Genomic DNA, 24,600 nt, shown 5'->3' with positions numbered 1-24,600 from the left:
AAAATAAAACATCAAAGATAGATTCTCAGTTACCACAGTTCTTTTTAAAAGGAGCAGCTATGGGGATGGGTTGAGATATAGCTCCAACTTCAAAGTCTGGGCTTCCCTGTTTTCTTCATCAGTTTGTTAAATGGAGTCACAGCTAACGATTTGTGGTTTTCTTTTATTGACAGAAAAATAATGCCCAACTTCAAAACTACCAGAAGAAAGCAGGCATCTAGGTACAGATATCCATGATCCAGATGTTGGGCCATCTCTGGTGTGTCTTGTAAGGAAAATTATGACTCACAATATCAGAAGGATGATGTGAGCTGAACTAAAGATTTGCATAAATCGAACATTAGCAAGTTCCAATATTTAAATTGGGATAACTAAGCAAAACCTTTCTCCAAGCTGCTCAACAGCCTTATGAATATGCAGATAAGATAGCAAAGACAGACTTCCAGTGGTCTGTAGTAAATATATCGATAGAAATGTGCAGCCAAAGCAAAGGATTTAAGTCCATACAATGTTTTTGCCTAAGTACAACACTTAGAGGAAAGTTTTATTATAATGTACTGAATCTATTGAGCATTCAAATCAGTTGATAGCATTTTTAAATCACAGTTATTTTGGCATTTCTTATTGAAAGCAATAGAGGAGCAACCAGAGTAATAAATTTGTTTGTGAAAAGCTGCCTTGCTCACGGTGGTTGTAGACTGTTGTAACTAGGATGGAATTATGCAATAAATCGAGAGATGTATTGCTGTTATTGTCAGCACTGGCTGCCTTTTTCCTAGTTATTTTAAGCATGTTTATATGTGGATGTCTTCATGCTTTAATCATTACTGTATGGGTGTATGCTTTAACCAAACTTTATCTACCACAGGGCAAAGCCCATGATATTTGAGTGAGTGATGTGCCTGAGAATCTATCTATGCCATAGATCCTTAGTTTATATTTAGGTAAACAAAATCTCGAAAATCCTAAACTTTAAATTTATACTCTTTGTGTGACCGAATTAGTCCCACTAGTTTTCCAAATGGCACTCAGTTTAGGAAGCAAATACATGTCTCAGATATTCCTGACAATTTAAATTAACATGCTTTTCAGTTATCACCATTTTTATTTATTGACAGAACTACAAAGTCAATGCTGGAATTGATGAGTCTGTGTAACACAGCCATAGTCAGTTTGTTGTTTGGGAGGCATTTGGTTCCATCTCTCTTCATCTACTTCTGGATAGCTCTTTAATTCCAATTCATATATCCTGTAACTCATATAAACCATACAAACCGATCATTTGTCTTTAAGACATGAAGGTAAAGAAAAAAATCTATTTTTAAGACGACAGAAGCAAGAACTGAGGATTCATATATTTGTGGTTGCAGGAAACAGCAATTGTTTGGCCCTTTATCACTGTATTTCTGTGGAGGAAAAAGAAGCAGAACAAAGTGAATAAATGCCTGAAGCCCTAGTATGTGTGTGGACATGGAAGAAGATGCCTTGAATTTATATGAGTCTTTGTAACTTGAGTTGCTGAGGCAAGTTGTAAGACCCAACTTAACTGTGATTTAATTCCCTGACAGAAGGCACTGTAGAACATAGCCAGGAGACAGACCTTACATGTGAGGCTACACTATTCTGCAATGGAAGTTTAAAAATTCTTCTCCCCTCTGGTTCCTTAACTTGTCATCCCAGCATCCTTTTCTCTTTATAGTGCTGCAAGTCTGAAGCCCAGTTAATCAAACAAGTGACATAGCAGGAGTGCCACATCAACTGAACACATGCAAGAATTTTAAGGGGAGAACATTTCCAATCTTGTACTTCAACTTTCATTATTGTCTTGAAAATGAAAGATGACTTGACTCCAAGGTTACAGATATGAGGATGGGACTTAGTACTCAATCCCATACCTGCTAACCAGCCACACTGAATTTGTGAGTGTGTGTGTGTGTGTGTGTGTGTGTGTGTGTGTGTTATCACTTCTCATCATAAGTCCTGGGCTCCTACAGCACAGTTTGCTCTACTCAGCTCCCAGCATACACTAGCTTCAAGGGTTTCCACCTTCATTCAAAGTGTCTCTTGTGAACCAAATGTATAATATTCATATATGTTCCTTGTTGAAAGTTTGATGACAAGTAATAGGATCTACGAAGTTCTAGAAATTGATAAGTGAGATCATGGTGGAGTAATTAAGTAGTGCTGGGAACATCCCCAAGGACTTGGTATTGTCCCGCATCATTCTTTTTTCTTATACTTACCAATCTTTTCATCAGCCATAGAGTGAGTAGTTTTGACCTCATTTTCTTGTCATTATGATGTTCTGCAAAGCCATGCATCCCAAATCAATAGGGCTTAAGGGGTAGGGACTGAAACCTCTGCAACTAGAAATACGTTACTGCTAACTCTTTTTCTTGGATGTGTTGGAAAAGAGCCAAAACACAACTCATGTAAAACTGGTAATGAATACAGAAAGCCTGCTATAGTAAAGTTATCCAGGAGTTTCAGCAACCATTTGCATGGAGAAGCATGGAAAAACTAAAAGCCAATCTAGAGAAGCTTTAGAATACTTATAAGCTGTGTTTAAGTGCTGATTCCACTGGGGCCCCAAACCACAGTGTTAAAGACTGTGCCGTTGATGTCTTTTAGGGGCATGGTGGTTCTCTTTAGAACCAAAAAACTCACCCATTGTATTCCAGGGTTGGGAATTAAAGAATTCCTTAGTGTTCGACCTGTTCCTTTAGATAGTTGCTTCATTCTCAAATTCCATGTCTTCTAGGCCTTTTCCCACACAAACCTTCCAGATACTGTAATTGCTTTGATCTTACTTTCTCTGAATTTGTTTCATCTTTCTGTTTGAAAATTCTAATCAAAGATAAGGTTTTTATCTTTCAGTTACAATAAGCATCATTTAACAAGAAAGTAGTTTACAAAAATGCTCAAGCTAAATTTAACAAACATGGAAGGAAAATTCTTTTTATTTACTTATGAATAAATCTAATTATTTCTGGGAAACTATTTCAAAGATTTTCATTGCTCATGGTGTCTGGAAAATATGAAATGATCATGCTTTTCCATGCAGGAAGATTTCTAAAACAATGTGCATAGTGCAACAAAACACTTACAGAGCTTCAGTCACATAAGTGAGAAAAGGTTCAACTCCCCCAAGTAAAAAATTTACTAACATAATGCAACATTCCTATTTTCATTAATAAATACAAATATATACCATAAATAAAACACTGTGTGAATTACAAAATCCACATATTAAGAAAAAGACTAAGTACCCTAAAATTAGCATACTTATTATTATCAGGTAATTTTATATATCAGCTTTAATATATATATATATATATATATATATATATATATATATATATGTGTGTGTGTGTGTGTGTGTGTGTGTGTACATATACATATTTTACAGTGAGTCATTACACCCCTCCTAGTCCACCCTTTCACAGGTCCTCATCCCATTCTCCTCCCTATCGCCGTCTCCAAAAGGATGTCCCCACCCCACTCTCAGATCCTGCCAGATCTCCCCATTCCATGGGGCCTCAAGTCTCTCAAGAGTTAGGCTACTCTTCCCTCACTGAGGCCAGCCCAGGAAGTCCTCTTCTGTGTATGTGTCCTGGGGCCTCTGACCAGTTCTGGCATGCTTCCAGGTTGGTGGCTCAGTGTTTGAGAGATTTCCGGACTACAATTTAGTTGAGACTGCTGGTCTTCCTATGTGGTTGCCCTCCTCTTTAGCTTCTTCCAGCTTTTCCCTAATTCAACCACAGGGGTTCTCGACTTCAGTCCATTGGTTGGTTGTAGTTATCTGCATCAGTTTCAGTCAGCTACTTGTTGGGCCACTTGGAGGACAGCCATGCTAGGCTCCTCTCTGTAAGCTCACCATAGTATCAGTAATAGTGTCAGGTCATGGAGCTTCTCCTTGAGATGGATCCCAGGTTGGGCCGGTCACTAGACTGCCTTTCCTTTAGTATCTTCTCCATTTTTGTCCTTTCAATACTTTTAGACAATTTTTAATGCTACAAGACAAATGAAAAAGTGAAGAAAATAAAAAAGTTGCCCAAATATGTTGAAAGATTTCAAACGTAATTTTAAATTAGAATAGATATTTATGGTTATTGTAATCTCTGCCTTCATGGGATTTTTTGAGATGTCAGCCCATCCTAGCAATATGAATCCACACAATAATCTGCAGTATAAATGCTGATATCATGTATATATGAAGCACCTGTCCCAGTTCTTAATGACTCACTGTAGGAATGATTCCAATTTAATTTGATTGAGTGCTTGACTGTCCTGCTTAGTAGCTCTTGAAACACTCATCATGCTTAGCTCATCCTCTGTGTGATGCCACTCCTCCATTATTAACTTTTCCATTGTTCTTTTGTTTCAAAAATGCTTCTGTTCCTGATATCCTTCCCAGCTTTTGTTCATTGCTAACTCGTGGTATTCCTGAGTTACATGCTGTGATCTCTCCCTCTGTAAGTGGTTTCTCCACTGGAACTAAGACATAATTCAGAATTAGCCTTTTTTTCTAGCAACTGCAAGTCATGTGCTCTTCTCTCAGGCTCACTCTGATCACTGTTACCTCCATCATATCTAGCTCATTTTTGTTTTGTTTTGTTCAGGAATGCCTTTTATGGACACAGCTGGACACAGTCTCCCAACCCTTGGCAGGCATCTTTCTCAGTCTGGATTTTCTGTAACTTTGTCGCCTATCTCTTCTTTGTGAGAAGTAGTTTATTACCTGAAATCACTGCTTCAAAACGGACTAGATCTTTATGGCGGAATTCTATTAACTTGTATAAAGACCAATTCTCTTTGTTCTATCTCTCTACAGTTTCTCACATTTCTGTGTATGTTACTTATGGTTGTATTCTTGAATATTCATTCTAGAAGAATTTGTTTGCAGTTTAACAGGTAACGTCCTCTTATGAATATCTGGTGTCCTCCTGAAGCTAGTCCTATGGGATTTGACTTTTATGCTTATTCTTCAATGACGTCACTGTTACAATTTACCCTGTTCTCCAACTTTTTTGCAAACTATGGCTTGAAACGTTCCTTTGCATATCCAGGTATGGTAACAGTGGTGGGAAACCTTGGTATCTCTCAACAACCATTGACCAGAAAGCCAAGCATTTACTAAGAGTTTCTGTAGAGTAAACGGATAGTGATTATGTGGAGGAAATATACTACTGTCAGAAATGACCCATTCACCAATATTCAAGTGTTCATAAAGACATTAAAGTATCTCAAATTGATAGACAGAGACTGCTAATGGATACATACAAAAGACAGGCACTTTTATCTTTGCAACACAGCTTCCAAGTAAATGCAGTTCTCATTCTTACCATGTGGTCATCAACATGACTCACTCTTCTATGGTAGCTTGGGGACTCTCATAATCCTAGTGTTGGTCAGAGCATAAGGAATTTACCTTCAGTACTGAAGAATATGTTTTAGGGACCAGCTTTCTACTGGTTATTCCCCCACATCTTTTGGAGCTCAGATTGAGATGCACATGTTCTTTTCCCAGATGTGGAATCTCTGCCCTTTTGATCAATTTTCTCACCTCCCTGACATCAGGTCATTCTCTCTACTGAGCCAGTCCATCTGACTCTGGTGGTAGCTTGTGCATTTTCCTCAATATTAATTTAATCTTGTGTCCTGCAGATGAAAAAGAGGTTCCCTCTCTTTCTCTGCACTCTGGCCCCCATGATATAGTCTGTTTGGATCTATTCTTTATCCAAATGTGTTGTTAAGTCACTATGTCAGGAATTGTATCACAACAAGGCCAAGTCAAACAGAATCTCTCACCTACAAAGACTCTCTTATTTAAGACTACTCATTAATTATTTATTAAAGTTTACACTCAACCAAATTTCTCAGGTAATTCATATAGGTGTTAAAGCAGTAAAATGACTAATGCAACAGTTTATAAAACATCCAACACATAATTTAAGTTGCTATTATTATCATCACTGATGTAAGCAGTAAACATCAGATCTTGGTTGAAAATTACTTTTTAATTCCAAGTATTTCATATCTATACATTTCTCTAATAAAAATTTTTGATCAAATTTATAGTTAATATAATTATGAAAGAACGAAAATAAAAGATGAGCTCCTTTTCCAAATTAATGCAATAACTTCCTATAGTTTCAATGAGAATGACCCCCCCCCATAGGTTTATATGATTGAATACTCAAGACCCTGTTGGTAGTACTGTTTGGGAAGGCTAAGGAGGTGTAACCTTTTCAGAGGATTCGTCAGATAAGGCAGGGTTAGTAATTTCAAAAGATGAATGCCAATCCTAATCTTTCTGTCTATTTCTCTTTGTCTTCCTGTCCCTGTCTCTCTTTGTCTTTCTCTGTGTCTCTGTCACCCCCCTTCTGTCTGCCTCTGTTGGTCTCTCTCCTTATAGCCTCTTACTTCTGGATCAGTCTGTAAGGTCTCAGCTCTTCCTTCTGCCAAGCCTTTGTGCCAGTGTTATAAACTCTAATCCTTAGAAACTATGTCATTTTTCTATTAATTAATTAATTTATTCACTTTGTACCTGGATCACAGCCCCTCTCTTTTGAGAAGAGGGGTGCCCTCTGGGTACCAACCTATCCAGGCACATCAAGTAACTTCAGGAAAGGGCACATCCTCTCACACTGAGGCCAGACAAGGCAGATGACAGAGTCAGGGACAGGCTCTGCTACAGTTGTTGGGGAACCCACATAAAAACCAAGCTGCACTTCTACTATATATGTGCAAGGGTCCTAGGTCCAATCCCTGAATGCTCTTTGGTTGGTGGTTCAGTCTCTGGGTTCCCAAGAGTCCAGGTTATTTGACTCTGATGGTCTTTTTGTGGAGTCTCTAAGTCTTCCAGGTTCTTTAATCCTCCTCCCAACTCTTCCATAAGTCCCCTAAGCTCTATATTATCACTGGCTATAGTCGTCTGCATCTGAAACCAATAGAAACATAATTAAGACACTTTTTGCTTTTAGTTTTGGAAATAGATAATATTTTTATGTGCATGGTATATTTTCTTGCTGCTAGAAAAAACTATCTGACATAAGCAACTTAAAGAGGGTTTATTTTGGCTCATGATTTGAGGAAATGTAGGCCATCTTGCCAGAAGAGGTATGATTATGGAACCATGAGACAGCTAATCACATTATATCTACTGTTAAAAAGCAGGAGATAAATATAAGTTCTCTCACTTTCCTTTTTCCTGATTATTCACCTAAGGATCTCAGCCCATAAGGCAGTGATAGCCAAATTTTGAGCAGGCCTTCTCTTCTTACTTACCCCAGTCTCTGAATGTCCAAGGAACATACTTGAAAGTGTGGCTCCTACTTGATTCTAAATATCATCAGGGTGACAGTCAAGAGCACATGTCATTTGTGACATTTTCCATACACACACACACACACACACACATAGACACACACACACACACACCAACCACATGGTGGCTCACAACCATCTGTAATGGAATCTGATGCTCTCTTCTGGGTGTATGAAGATAGCGACAGTATACTCACATACATAAAATAAATAAATCTTTTTAAAAAACTATTTTTATATATATATATATATATATTAATAGCAATATTAGCAATACTTTTACTTTGAAGGTGTCTTATCATTTATTTGATTCTTTTCTGTCCTTTCAGATTTCTAATTCATCTCTGACTCCTTAAGAGAAAGTAGGACTCAGAATGTTTCTACAATATTCTCCTATTGATCAGTAGAACAAAATAACTACAAGGCATTTTTAGTCAAGGGAGGAGATGATGCCATGTATATAATGATGAGGAAATAAAATATAGCTGTGGCCTAGAAAGTGTCCAAAAATAGTAGGGGCATCCAAGAAGGCATGTTTCTAGACTTTTTGAAGCAACTAGTGTTACCAATGGCTGTGGATTAATTGGTGATGGCACTTGAGGTCTACATCATCTATAACATTGAGATTTGCCACTTTTGTTCATTTAATCAACCAATCAGACACACAGTCAATACAGAGGAGGTCTGTGGAGGACTATATTCATGTTACTGAAAGGCTCCCAGGAAATTCCCCTGACCATGAGCTTCTTCATCATTCTGTGATGCAGAATACATTTTACTCAGCTACTGAAGTCGTGTAATTACAGAAGTTACCAAACACTAGGTTAATAGAGATATCGAACCAAAAGTAATTATATCTGTGAATGACTCCCACAGGAGAGAATTCTTATTTTCTCCCTTATCCACATTGTTACTTCCTGATTTATTGAAATAATTTTCCCACAAAATACATTGAGATAATGAACTCTGAGTGATGATATATTAAGATCCAAAGACTGCTTGTAGGTGTTTTGGTTTGAAGGTTGTTTTTAAAAAGTATATTCCAGAAGAATTTCAAGTAGAGACCATTCTATTACAGAGAATAGTACATAATTTGGTTACATGGAAGAGTCATAGGAAGGTGAATCCAGGCTTTTTACTAAGCCTATTAGAACAGAAATTTAAGAGGAAGGTGTGGAACAAATACATGAGGTATAAATACCAAAGGCAGGGATTAATTATGTCTGAGCAACAATCCTGGAAAGCTGTTAATCCATTGTTTTTCAGCTGTTGTCAGAGCAACCACTAGAGATGAGTGGATTGCCAATAGCAATCAGAGGAGAGTGGAGTCAGGTCATGAACTCTTATAATTGACAACGGTAAAGCCTCCACATGGAAAGAAAATAAGCTCTTTGGTGCTGAGACCAGCAAGAGGCTTAAGTGAGGAGAACAGGGCTCCTTGACAGAAGGCAGCTGGCAATATGTCACTGAATGTAAGACCTGGTTGATTCTCATTTCTCATGAGCAGCACTGAACAATAACACTGTGATAATGCTATCATTCCAGGAGCAACAGAACTGCTTTGTTGTGATATAAAATGAGCATCCAGTCACTTCAGGAATATTAAATGTGTCTATACGGACATTAAAGATTAAACATCATTTTACTTGTAATTAAAATAATAAAGCATTTGTTAGGCCAACAAATAAGACCATATGTTAAGGATGGATAGAGAGGAGAAGGATAAAGGAGCAGAGACCTCAGAGAAGAGTGTAGTGTGCTGGGATCTCGGATAGAACTGAGCCCAAAACAAAGACATACAGAGAGCATTACCAGGAGAACAGATACAATAGCTGGATACACCTCTAGAATGTTCTGTAGAAGAGGGAGGCCATTCGAATGAACAGAGATATGGACTGTTTGAGCTATACCAGTGATAATCCAAAGGTTTGCTAACAGTGGTGAACAGTATGTAACTGGGAGACTAACATGGTAGTGGCATGACTGAAGAAATTATAAAAAAGGAAGGAACCAACAAACGGAAAATATTGAGAACTACATCTAGACGTCAGTTATTTTTTCCTTAACCATATTATTAATTTAGTTAAATAAATTACAAAGAAGTATTTATTACTTATGTAGAAATGTGTAAATTAAAGAAAATTTTACAATGATATCTAATGCAATTTAAAAATTATGTTCATTGTAGTTATAGCTCAAAAGCTTTGAAAGAATAATGTATTGCATGATTAAATTGTATACACTACATATTATTTATTATATAGAATGTATTTGAATTATAAATTAGCTCTAATCTCTTCATGTTTAATATTTGTAACACAGTTTCTATGATACGTATGCTATAATGTAATGTCTTATATATGTATATACTATATTATACAATATTTAATAAGTATTCTTATATAATGTAATAGATGTCAGACATACATAGCAATATGTTTAGTAAACATAGCAAGTTACAGTATATACTATATAATTAATATATACATTGTATGTTATCTATGCATATTTACATATTATGTGCAAATTATATTATAGAATTCCATATACTATAAATATATATGTATATATGTAGCTTTATTACTAATTGATTTTTTTCCTTTATAAAAAAACATTATTAAAGTCAATTTATGAAGGCGTTTACTTTGAGATTGGGTTTCAGGGAGTTAAGGTTTGTCATTGTAGAAGGAAGCATGGCAATCATCAGCAGACGTAGCATAGGAAGAGAAGCCTGGGGGATCACATATCCAGTTGCAAATGTGAATCTGAGAAAGTAAATCAGATGTGGGGAGCAGCATTGTTTTGAAATTCTTTCAATTTTAATTGATGTTAGGCATGGGACTGCTGTACACTACTTATATTATGTTTAAGTATATCCTTTGTATCCCTAATCTCTCCAGGTCTTTCATCAAAAAGTAGTGTTGGATTATGCAAAGGCTTTGTCTGCATCTAATCAGATTGTTCATATGCTTCGCTTTTTTCCCCTCAGTTTGTTTATATGATGGATTACCTTTAATGATTTTTATATGATGATAGGTTCCTGCATCTCTGGGATGAGGCCTTCTTGATCATGGTGGATGGTCATTTTGATGTGTTCTTAGATTCAGTTTGTGAGTATTTTTGTATCAATTTTCATAATATAAATTGCTCTGTAAATCTCCTTCTTTGTTGTGTCTTTATATGGCTTGGATATCAGGATAACTGTAGGTGACTGCATCTGGAAGAATGTGAAGAGATCCATATTTGTCACCCTGTACAAAACCCAACTACAAATGGATCAAATACCTCAATACAAGACCAGATACATTGAAGGTGATAGGAAAGAAAGTCGAGAAGAGTCTTAAACTCATTGGCACAGTAGAAGATTTTCTGAATAGAGCACTAGTAGTCCAGGCATTAAGGTCAACAATTAATAAATGGTACACCTATGCTTTTATGAGGCAAGAACACCATCATTCAGCCAAATGAAAAGACTGGCAGCTTACAGAATGGGAAATGATGTTTTACTAGCTCTGCACACCTGATAGAGGACAAATATCTAAAATATATATAGACCATAAGAACCTCAAATAATCCAACTAGTAAGTGAAGTAGAGATCCATTGAGTATTCTCAGTAGGGAAATATTTATTGATGGAGAAATAAAGAAATGTTCAACATCTTTAGCCAGCAGAGAAATATAAATCTACTTTAAGATTCAATTTTCAACCTCTCAGAATAAGTAAGATCATTAGCACAAGTGGCAGCTCATGGTGGTAAGGATAAAGAGTCGGTGGAAAACTCATTCACTGCTGTTGGGAGTGCAAACTTGTCCAGCCACTAGAGATATCAGAATGGTTGTTCCTCAGAAAGTTGGGAATATATTTACCTGAAGATTCAGCTTTACCACTTGGGCATATATCCAAATGATGCTCCATTCTTCATGGACACTTACTCAACTATGTTCCTTACTGCTCTATTTATAATAGGCAAAAAGTTGTAATAGCCTAGATGTCTTGCAACAGAAGAATGGATAAACACAACAAGTATATTTACATAATGGAATGTTAGTTGTTAACTGAAATGACATCATGATCTTTGGAGACAAATGGGTGGAACAAGAAAAAAAAGCATCCTTACTGAGATAACCCAACCCCAGAAATGGGATATATTTGCTTATATGTAGATATTAGTCTCTAAATAAATCATAACCAAACTATCAATATCAGATAGGAAGGAGAAGTGGAGATGGGTTCGGGGAGAGAATGCAGAGTAAAACAGAATTGAGAGGCATTAAGTTAGTGGTATTGAAACTTAGTGTAATGGAAACTTCATAAAACATATGAAGGTGACCCTAATGAAGTTTCCAAATACTTTGGGAGAGACAGAGTGGCCAGTTGGTCACATCTTACCACCAAATTAAGTTTCCAGTACTGGGACTGGGCTATATCTAATTGAATTGCTGGCCAAAGGTTCCCTATGGAAATCCCAAAGCAACTAGACTGTCATGACAATATGTAGCTTTCTACAAACTTAATGCAAGTTTCCACTTCTGAAGACAACAAACACACAACTCATTGAATATGGGAAAGGTGAGATGGCGCCTACATAGAACTTTCTCCCTTATCTTCTCGAGTCTTTGGTATGGTGCAGGAAGGTATTCTATATGCTACCAATGGAGAAACACAGACACTAAGCTTCCTACAAAACCTTTGTTTGAAATCTGTTCTGTCTGAAAACTATGCTAGGGCAATGGTAGCACAAATTTATTAGAGTAACCAACCAATGTCTGATTTGACTTGGGACCCACTCTATGAGACGGAACCCATACCTGAGACGGCTTAGGTAACCAAGAACTTGAGGCTACAAAGACCGAGAGTAAAATCAAATACTACTGTATTTTTAAAAAGTAACAATAAAGTCACTCCTAATGATATTCTGCTATACTCATAGATCAGTGACTTCCTCGAGAAGCTTCCACCACAGCAAATGGGACCAAATATAGAGACTTACAGCTAGACATTGTGCAAAGAGTGAGACCTTGGAACACAAAAAAATCTAAATGGAATGTCTTCATGAAATCCTTCCACACGGAGTTCAAGGAACCCTGTGGAAGAGGAGGCAAAGTCCAGGAGCCAGTGAACATTGAGGGCAACAGAAGAACAAATGCTCTAAATCAATTGAGCAAAGCCTATGCTAATTCACAGACACTGACGCAGCAATCACAGAGCAGACATGGGTCTGTCTGTATCAGGTCCTCTGCACATATGTTAATGCTTTCCATTTAGTATTTTCATGGGACGCCTGAATGTGCTAATGAGTGTGTGTCTGAGTCTTGTGATTTCTCCTGGGACTCTTTTCCTTCTGGTGCTCTCCCTTGTCCAACTTCAAAGTAATGGTTTTTGGTTTATCTTATTATATTTTATTATTGTGTCATGTTCAGCTGATATTTCTTTAAAGTCTTGTCTTTTCTAATGAGCAACATAAAGGGAGATGGTGTGGATGGGAGATGAGGTAGGGAGGACCTCAGAGGAGCAGAGGGCGGGAAACTGTAATGAGAATCTATTGTATGAAAAAATGAGTCTATTCATAATAAAAAGGAAAAGCGGGCTGAGGAGAAAGTGTATACCTTCAGTCTTCCCCATTTCCGGTTTCATACTTCCTCCAGCAAGGCTATGTAAACTAACCTTGTTCCATCAATCAGAGACCAGTGTTCAAATGCATAAGTCTATATGTAATACACATTCAAAATACCACATAATATATACTATATAAAAATATTTACAGTGTTCATTAAATATATTATATAAATCTATTATTTGTATAAACGTGTATGACACTTGGGAATTCTAAATTCAGAGAATTCAATGACTAGCCAAGTTTCAAAGCAGTTTATAGAGTTTACATTCAATCATATACATCTAATTGCATACTTCACACTGTGTCTACCACAGCACTCTAACAAGAGCATTGCCAGAGTTTTCATTACGTTATTCTGTTATAAAATTGCTTTTCTTCTTTGTTGGGTAGAAAATTGAAAGTAATTGTGCCAAACTTCATGAATGCACATCCTCACTCACAGATATGTGGAGATGCCCAACCCCAAGTAATGTGAGAACAAAGTTACTCTATTCTGTTCTGCGCTTTGTTCACTGTGAGTTCACAGTGAGAAGCTAACTTAAGACTATCCTGCAGGTAAAATTGTGGCAGGAACATAAGAAGCTGGGTTTCCAAAAACTGCCTTAGATTGATTTTTATGATCACAGAAAACTAAGAAACGCTAATTAAACTCTTGCCTTTCAGAAACCATAAAAATTTTCAAAAGCAATCCAAAGATATGACTTTTCATAATTTTAGATTTTCTATCCCATAATGACTAAATATGCTTTTTGCCTTCATGGCTGCCAGAAGCCGGGACCCTCGCCCTTACCCTCACCCCCTACCTTTCCCCACCTGCACAATGTCCCCTGCAGCCTGGCAAACACAAGCTCCTGCTTGGCAAGCACTGTATAGCAGGAAAACCATAACTCAAGCACTGTACCATATCTTTTGAAGAATAGCAGGTGGATCATAATTCAAGGCAGTGTACCGTATAGACCATGACATGTTCAAGGCACAGGCCGAGAAGATTCTGTACTTTCCCACTACCTGGCTCCTCTTACCCCCTCCCCTTGTAAAGCATGTTATAAAAAAGCATTTCATGTTCAAATACATGACTCTTGACAAGCAACTGTTTGCTTGAGTCCATTCCCCCTCTCGCCCGTTCTTCTTTCAGGTTGCGGTCCTCCTCGCCCCCACGAATAACTAGGACCCGCCGGTCGGGTCACATGGCAGTAATGAGTAATGAGTAATGAGAGCTCATTATAAAACTAAAAAGAATGCAGATATGATCCTTTATTAACAGTGTTTCCTGGTGCTTTGTTTCATGACCATCCTCTCCCCTCCCACACACACACACTGGCATCTCTACATTCACCTAAATCTCATTTCTTCTTATGTTACTTCCAAAGGAAATATAATCACTGTGAAGTCTTAGATTAAATTTATTTTATATGAACAAAGATTTATCTATCTTAACTACCTACTTACTATATATGGTTTTCTTTGTGAAAAAATTGGTATGTACCTTTTAATGGAAGGCATCAAAATATTTTCTCTCTTGGGTTCAGAATGCAAATTGAGGAAGACAGGGCCAGAATTTTCTTGGTGTCATGATTGCCATAGTGGTATAGAATCTCCCCTCATGAATCTGACATTCAGATTGTCATCTCTAGCACTCCATCCTGTCAACTGCCATAAATATGAATTCTTCTTTGCTATGGGTGGAGAAAAATGACCATTTAACTGGGCTCCGTTTGCTTGCTTGCTTTATTTCAGACATTTGATAGTGTTCTGGCATTATAAGCTACATACATTAATGTAAATAATTTTAGGAGCTTTGACATGACTACTTATAAGAGTGTCACTGTAGTAATGTAACTCACACTTCCAATAGCTTCAAATTTCCCTCATGCTCTATGTAAGCCAGCCTCTTCTCACACTTATATCTTAGGAACCATTGGCCTATTTTTCCATAATATATTTAAAAGTTTCAGGGTTAATTATACATTATATTTTACTCTTATTTATATTAATTTACCTCTTTTGTTTAGGATGGTGACTTTAAGAGTAATTATAGCAATAATCATATCAATAATCAGGTTTCTAACTGTTGGTCAACTTTAACACAGTTTATTGATGTTGTATGTAATATTTGAATCATTTTTATTTTTAAATTTAATTTATTTTTTTTCATATTTATTTAGTTCCTGTTCACTGCCCCGCTCATGGCCGCTCCCTCCCACAATACTTCCCCCATTCCTCCTCTCTTTCTTCTCTGAGAAAGTGGGCCCCACCTTGGAGGTCTACCTACCCTGGCACTTCAAGTCTCTGCAAGGCTAGGCACTTCCTCTCCCATTGAGGCCAGTGGATTATGTCTCTTAAAGACTGTCTGAAACTAATCTTATGTAATGTGTATTATGTATATACATGAATTATATATATATGTAAATATATATGTGTGTATATATATATATATATATATATGAAGACATATACACTCATGTATTTTGAGATTAATATGCAAGAGAAATGATTAGCTCATTTTAGTAATATTTTAATGTTTGATAACTTATCATATTGTTTTCTATACCAACATAGTCAACAGTGGAGTGCATGAAAGTCCAAGCATTTCTGTCCATAACAAGAATTCCACATAAATATGAATAATTTGGAGTTATTCTATGATGTAGTAAATTATTTATTTTATTATTTATTTATACCATTTTTCTGTCATAGAAAAGAGTTTGTGCAATTTGAATTCATTGAAGTTCACAGATGCATTGCAAAAAGATTTATTGTGCTGTCAGGGGGTACCTCCTTCTATTCATGGCAACTCTATACAGCTCTGTAAATAAAAATATAATAGATCATCATCCATTTTATTTTCAAATTGTTTTGTTAGTTGCTTAAATGATTAGTATGATTATATCATTCTGTTAAACTGATCTGATGATTATTTATGACTTTAGCTCTTGAAAATTTCCTTATTCGAAAGTATACTTTTTCTGCTATTAATATTCTCCAACTTTTGTTCTAAAGCACATTTTATCTTCATCCAACCTTTCCTATTAAAATTGTGTTCAGATTTATCAAGTTGTCAATTTGTATGTTGATTCAATTCCAATATTAGCATTTCTGCCTTTCATTTATTTTATTAAGTTAGATAATTCCTTTTCATAAAACAGCATTTCAATTCTACTATAAAGAGTTTAATGTAGATTTAAGTATGTGCATTTGGGAGTTTAGAAACTAAATCTTGCATACTTTAGCAATAGATATGCTTAGCATGGGGTCCAGGTCTATAATTCTAATGAGGTAGGTGGCTGAAGTTTTTATTTTGTGTGTATAAGTGGTTTTTTTTCATCCATATAAGACTGTGTACCACATTTGTGACTGGTGTCCTTAGAGGCAAGAAGGAACCATCAGTTCCCTTGGAACTAGAATTACAGTTGTAAGCTGCCGTTTAGTTGATGATGGCAGAAGATATCATTTCTGAAATGTTTGCACTGCTCAATAATGGGTATAAACCCTGCCTACACTCCAATAAAAAAGCCTTGACTTGCCTAATCTATAGGAGAAATAAGAGTACTAAAGTAAGGAGATTAAACAAACATGATGTGATAGAAATATTAAAGAGAAAATATTAATAACTGATTATATCAAACCATATAAACAGTATTATATAGATTTTTCCAGAGCTGAAAATTACCAACAAATAGTAAAATCTTTGTCCTATCATGATCCCTGAAGCAGAGTATGACATAGATTTAATTTGGAAGCACAGATCTAGGATCACTAAAGACATATTGTACAAGTTCCCAGGTATGAATACAAGCAACCCCAACAATGGTTCATGTTCCCAATGAGTAAAGCGCTACCAAAAGTTCAAGAGCTATTTGTTTATTACGATGGTTGTCCCCATCCCTAAACCTTGTGACTTTAGAAATGATATAATTGAGAACTATATAAAGAATATACTGATAATTATGTACTGAGGATGTAGTAAGACACAAAATGACAATCCCAAGAAAGAATCTAGTAGCCAAAGAGAGTAAAATGAAATTAGCCTCAGATTATAATAATAGAATCTATATTATACCAAGACACCTAAAAAAAGTAAAACAAAGTTTAGTTACTATGTGATTTATTTCAACATGTAATATTATTTAGCTATGGAATTATAAAATAAGAAATATTAAAATATAAAATTCTCAAGTAAATATTTGGAGCTGGAAATAATTATTATGAACAAGATAAACCAGACCAGAAAGACAAACATGATCACATTTTTTTCTCTGAATTGTGAATGTTATCTTTGAATATTAAATTGTGTGGGTTTTTTTGTATAGAATCCTCATAAAGGTCTGAAAAATCGGAATGGATAAAAGAGTATGTGTTTTAAAGGAAAAAGATACAAAATAGGACTATACAAAGTTGGAGAGCTTAACAGAGCAAGAAGGGTTAAACCAGGAACAGAAATGGGAAAACAAGTAGAGGTAGGACTAGAGGAGGATCCAGTGAAAATCATTTGAAACAATCATATGCAAACTTATGTGAACTGGAAAATGTCCCTGCAGTATGTATAACACATATATAGAGCTAAAGTGTAAACCCTCTAAATTATTAATAATAGGACAATAACCCTATCTGACACAACTGGCTAGGAATATAAAACCCCCAGGAATAGGTTTCTTTGTTTTTCAAGGAGGTTCCAAATAACCCAAAACATTACTGGATGTTATCAGTGTTCTTGCCTATTGTCCCAATACTTGATGACAATGCCCTAGTCATGTACGCACCTCATATGTGAGTCAATGAATATGGAAAAATTCATCAAGTACAGATCTGAAAGCTTTCATTGTTTCTGGATAGATTTCATGGTACCAAAAGCATCAATAAATGCTATTAGAGAAAAATAATGACGAATTTTACACAGCTGTGAAACCTGCAGCTAGTAACTACTGGGGTGGCAATAGAAGATACTCAGTGATGTAATCGTTTCATGAATAATAAGAGAGTATGTTGTGTCCTACATGATCTCAGGGATTTACTTGACTAGGAAAGTGACAAATAAAGATAAACACACAGACACACAGAGAATCTGGAACCTAGTAGGCTGTGCTCTCTTATGGAGATGCCACTGTACCAAGAAGCTCAGTGCATATTATAAACAGTTGAACAAATGGGTGGTGTTATTGCCTAAAGATGAAGAAGAAGACAGAGTTATTATATACAGATAAACAAAAATGCAGAGTTATTATATACAGCTATAAAAGGAGTTAGGTTATCTATCTTTATAGGGACAACCTCTGTAGAGTAACATTCTTCAGGCCACTAATTATCTGGGGTCAAAATTCTATGATGGATATATTATCTACATACTATCAATATTCAGATTCTCACCATAGACTTGCTTTTCCATTTCTCTGTGCCTCAGTCAATGAAGTCTTTGCCATTCTCATGGAGCTGAGGTGTTGTGGTTCTTGGCATGGCCTTTCAATGTCAAAAATAAACATTCAGTCAAGAAATTCAACTGCTCACTACAGGAGTAACCTACCATGTTCTGATTCAATTTAAAAACTACTTCAAAAGATGAAACTCATACTTGGTGCAATTTCTGGGACAAGAATTATGGTTAGCCATGTCATAATTCCCAAGAGGGAACCATATTCTTTTATATTGAAATAATATGAGATGGATTCCTAATTATTTATTGTTATACTTTTCGATTGATACATTGCTCACACTTTCTGATATAAACTATTACATATTGTAGATGATGATAAACATGAAGTCCTAAAACTGGTCAAAGTGCAGAAAATAAGAGTCTTTGCCATGATCATGCATAAGGAGTATCTTACAGTACTCCCTTTCTCCCAAGGCTCAGGGCTCATTTCAAAGGAAGGGGAGAATAGAGTACAAGAGTGAGAGGTGATAAAAGAATGCAAAGAAACCATGTCCTCTGTACACAACAGGGTAGTTGTAGCCCTGTTCAAAGTCAACTAGGCAAATTTTAGCAAGGAGAAAGGAGTAGATATATTGTCCCACATCTAGCACAGAAGCTATGGGCAATGGGTAGCTTACTGGGAGAGGGAGAGTTAGTTTTCTTTAAGAACATTGCCAGTGGGTAGATCAGCCACACTTTAGTGGAAGACCACACATTTATGCATGTATGGACAGCATATTGGATTTGATAGGTAAAAAAATAAAGATAAAATATTCCATCAGTAAGAAAGGGAGGTATATTTGAAAAGAGTAATGGGGAGAGTGTGAATATGATCAAAACATTGTATGAAATTCTAAAAGAAATAGGAAGAAGAAAAAGGAAGGGGAGGAAGAGGAGCAGGAGGAAGGAGGAGGAGAAGGAAGATATTTCTCGTGAGAACCACAGTGAAAGTTGTCAGTGGCATTTGGAGCATAAATTACAGGTCCTCACTGCTGGCTGTGGAGTTCTTCACAGAGAATTCTATTCAGGTGAATTTGGGATTCCAGACTACCGCAGAAAATAATTTCAGGACTTTAGTTCTATAAAAAGTGGTGGTATTATTATAATACAGATGAAGCAGTAGTAATCAAGGAAGAAAAAGAGATGATACGTAGAAGAGGACATTATGTATCCCAGACACAAATGTAACTTTCTCACAAGAAACATGACAGGTTGATTAGGTTTATTGCTGCTTGTCATGGTAGAGTTGAATCTTCTTAATTGTTTTTATTAGTCTCATAAATTGTTCTCTTTACTTTCCAATTAACAGATTTTGTTTTAATTTGCAAGATAACTATATACCTACCTTTGTTATATTTTTCTTAGTGGTTGCTCTAAACTTTATAGTGCCTAATTAATAAATTTATTATATTGCAATCTATCTTCAAACGCTATAATACCTAGGGCATAAAGGTCTAATAATACTATATTTCCATCTCCCTTTTATAATTGTACTGTTTTCATACAATTTCCTAAATATTTATGCTATTATAAATTATTTCTTATCTAAGTTTTAAATGTTAAAAAATTCAGGTAGCCATACTTTACCATTTCTAACATGATAGTTCTGTGACCAAACATTCTCTTTTTTGTGTGTGAAAATTATACTGTATTATGTTCCCTTTACATCTGAGTTTCACAGTTCCATGATACTGTCCCTGTAAAGAAATAAATATCTTGTTTCTACAAACCTGTAGTAAAAGTTTCATCATTCGATATTATGTATTTTCATGTGTGTTTCTATAGATAGATGCCACCTTTCATTTTTTATTTTGCCTTAACCTTAGACTCATGACTAACAGCACTACATCTCATCTCTGAACAAATTTCATCTGTAGCTCTGCATGTGGTGTAAGGTATATCATGGCTTCTTTGTGCTTAGAACTGGTCTTGGGACTGTGGTTAGGTACCACTTAAAACAACAAGAATGACATGTACAGAGTGCAAAGATATAAGAAGTGAGGTATTGGTAGTCCTTAAGGGAGGATAAACCAACCCCAAAAATATTAACGTAATTGCTGCCATTATTCATGGTTCTAAAACTGGGTATCCACAGAGAAAATCCATTCAATGTGAAAGACTTGCAGAGAATCTCCCTTTGCCTTGTCACATTGCTCACACTGCCTTAGCTATCCAATTCCAAAGGTGGCATTTTTCTGTTTTGCAATAACTGTATAATATGCAAACTCCCAATGCCAGACATCTCTCCTCTTGATTGCTAACTCCCATTTCTCTCCTTCACCTCTCATATTTTTTAATCCCCAAAGCAATTGACCCCAGCAGGGTCTCCACACATGACCTAATTATTTTCTTCCTTCTAGAAGACATTCCCTATGAATGCTCTTAGTTCTCCAGTGTCCTTCGCTATAGTGTTCTGGCAATACCTCAGGAACGGTTAAACCTCTCCATTCCAAGCATATACCTAAAGTAGATGATTAGTTTTCAAAACTCACTTCGATATGCTGCTGACCCATTTACAATAAAATTGACAAGAGACCTCAGGTTCCCTCTTAACTAGATATATGATTTTTCTTCAATACATGGAATAACTATATATTTTCTCTCTAAAATGAAAAAAAATCCTTTTTTCATTCATTCTAAGTACTCACAACTACTAAACAATGTTCATTTTCTGAGGAAATAGAAGCACCTAGGAAAAATAATGCATACTTAGTAAATACCTACCAAAATGCATGCTTGCTTCCGTTTCCAAACTTTTGTTTTCCTTGCTTTCATGCAGGCCTAATGTCTTGCCCATCATTCATTCCACTTTCACTCACTTAAGGTCCCATTTACAGCTATTATTCTCCTTACTCAACAGCAACATATTTCTCCTCTAGGCACTTTCCTCGTAGACTTCAGGATGCTGCTGAAAATGTAAGCATCTGTGTTCCTCCTTAACTCATTCCCCCTGTCCCTCATCACTACTGTTCACAACAGACCTTCTCTGTGGGATTGCTCTTCTTTTCCTCCATTGCTGTTTCTATGACTTAACACTCTCCAGTCTGCCTCCTACTCAAATTTCTTTCAGAAAGGATGTAAATCGAATTTTTGTGATCATTCTATAGTTCATATCTTGGCTTATCTAGGGCTCATTTGGTACAGTCAGTAGGTTTATTCTTCATGCAAAATGCTTACCTGTTAAACTCTAGAACAAAACATTCTCTTGCTTCCATGACTTTACTGGGAACTCACGATTTTCATTTGAGTACTCTCCTTTCTCTAGAGCTCTGACCATTTGGTAGTTCCATCATTCAGCTACTAGCTCTTAATATTTCTGTCAATGCTCCTGTCTGTCTTAAGTCATTTCACTTGACCTCTTATCTGAGGATTGCTTATTTTTCCTGGATGCTATATTGTTCTTTGCAGTCACATGTTCAACAATAACATACACATGGAAGCCAAACAAACAAATCAAGTTTTTCAGGCCCTCGTGTGGATTCTTTGGTCACTCTGATGTAAAGACACTCTCTTCCATATGCTTCCGTCACAATAATTAATATTTATATTCCTTCTATTCTAAGATCACAAGCTGTTGACCTGGTGATTTCTGACAGCACCTGGAGTCTGAGTCTCCCAGTTTCTGAAGGAGGAATTGCTCAATATATTATGTCATCAATAATATTCTACTGTTCATTGCTTTCTTCTCAAGGTCAAGGCTGAGGATAACATAGATTAATCTTTTGTTCCTAGCTTTTGTATCTCCAGGATAGTCTCCCTTTGTGATTTCTTTATTGTTTCTACTTCCATTTTTATGTCCTGGTTGGATGTGTTCAATTCCTTCACCTGTTTCATTGTGTTCTCTTGTAATCATTTAAGGGATTCTTGTGTTTCCTCTTTAAGGGCTTCTACCTGTTTACCTGTGTTTTCCTCAAATTCTTTGAGAGTGTTATTTATGTCCTTCTTAAAGTCCTCTATCATCATCATTAGAAGTGATTTTAAATCTGAATCTTGCTTTCCTGGTGATATGGGGAATTCAGAACTTTCTAGTGTGGGAGAACTAGGTTCTAATGATGCCAAGTACTCTGGGTTGCTGATGCTTATGTTCTTGTGCTAACCTTTTGCCATCTGGATCTCCTTAGTGCTACCTGCCCTATCTTTTACTGGAGCCTGTATTTCCTATTATCTTGATTGCTTCAGAACTGTGTGTGGTGAGTGTTACTACTGGGGTTCGAGCTGGGGCCCAAGATCTGCTGCTCAGTGCTCGGGCCCAGACCGGAAGGAACCAGTGCTCCAGGCCAGGAGTGAATTCCTGGGTCCTAGCCGGTCCCAGTTACTCCCTGTGTGGGGCAGGTGTTGCTGTCTCCTTACCTAAGATACTGCCCTGGTTAGAGCTCCTGGGAGCCCCGCTTCCTCTGGGTTTTGTGAGAGTGGGTGCAGAGGAGCTGCAGGGGATCTGTTCAGTGCTCGGGCCCAGACCCGAAGGAACCAATATAGATTAATCTTATGACATCTTTGAATATTTTATGGCTTTCTCATCATAAAGAAGAATAACTCAAATCCATACATGGCAACGCTCGTTCTTACACTATCACACAGGATTTTTTTGCTAAGTTTATTTTCCATTACTATATCATATAAACTTAGCAATCCTACTAAACGTTAACGAATTTCTGCTTTGAATTTTTTCGTTTGTCCTGTTTACTTTCTTTCATCTTTCAAAATCTCTCCAGCCTGACTCAAAGCTTTTCTTATAAGTAAGCCTTTTTAATCTCATCTACTCAAATTGATTCTTTGTTAAAATCTTCTGGCATATTCTGATTTTCAGTGATAGTATGTTTCTTCCTCTAAACTTTTTGAAAAATTCACTCTGTATAATATTCATAAAGAAGTTAGTATATTGTAACTATTATATACATATTCAGGTTAATTAAAAATTTTCCCAGTTTCTGCATGTAAAATTGCAGCTACTAATTCTCTGAATTCCTTACAGCTTCAAGGACAATTCAATAAGGTCTATTATGTTTTAAATGAGTGATTCAAGAAAATGGGGTAACATTAGACATTACTTTAATCACATGAAAAGGTTTACCCCCATAATAAGGGTGATTTTTCTGACTTTGGAGATAACTAGTCACACTATAGAGCATTGTTCAAGGAAGAAATCTCATGAGCTTAGTAGCTGTCATTCACTAAAATGAATTGATTAATAGCTACAGAGAATAAAAATTTGAAAGGGACACAGGAATATCAGACAATTAGCAACTACAGGAAGTAGGTATAATCCTTCCTACAAGAAAAAAAGGCAAATGGTAGGAAATCAAAGCATACCACAGTGGCAGAGGATTCCTGGTGCTAATGTTCAGATCTCTGATAGATTGAAACTGATTTGCCAGTGGCATCATGCTACCACCAGTTCTACAAGTATTAGTTTAATTCCACAATGCTGGAATTAGTTACTTCTGTTGAACTTACCATAGGGAAGTGATGCTTTGGGAATGACACTCAGTCAAACTATAAGCCAAAGAAAGAAAGAGAGAGAGAGAGGAGAGAGGAGAGAGGAGAGAGGAGAGAGGAGAGAGAGAGAGAGAGAGAGAGAGAGAGAGAGAGAGAGAGAGAGAGACTGCTTTGTTTCTTCTTGCTCTTGAGTTTATAATGTACTTATTGGCAAGAATTAAAATAAAACATCTGGAGAAACTGAATTGGGCTTGGCAAGGCCCTATCTCTAGAACTGTGAAGCAGAACACAGAGAGTGAATTTGAGACAGAAATAGTAACTTAATCATTTCCATGCCCAGATGCCCTTTACCTCCAAACCTGAAGACTTTCTTATAATTGGTACTGAGGCAGGAACTCAACAGAAGCAAAAGAAAATCCATTGGATAGATGATGCAGAAATAAGTAATATTTTAAGACTCTTCCTATTTCCTGATACCAACATATAGGTGTTAGAAAAGAGAGAAGAGGAGACTCATGGAAGTATCTGGAAAGTTATTTGTTACAAAAACAGTAACAACCAAACTTTAAAAATTCACTTTGCCTTCCTTTTATTAAATAACATTTGAAATAACATTGAATGAATTTAGGAGTTTCTACATTCTCCTGATTTGGATTTTTAGACTTACTCCTTTTCTTTTCCTTTGTTTAAAAATTTGTTTTTGTTTTTGTTGATTGGTTTCAGTAGGCATCTCTATTTTTCAGCTGCTGCATTCTTAAGTGTTTACTAGAGTTCTCCTTTGGAGTGTTTGCTTACACAAGTGATCTACGA

This window comes from Grammomys surdaster, unplaced genomic scaffold (genome assembly GCF_004785775.1).
Source record: "Grammomys surdaster isolate TR1022 unplaced genomic scaffold, NIH_TR_1.0 185, whole genome shotgun sequence".
Classification (NCBI taxonomy): Eukaryota; Metazoa; Chordata; class Mammalia; order Rodentia; family Muridae; genus Grammomys; species Grammomys surdaster.
This window is presented reverse-complemented; position numbering follows the sequence as displayed.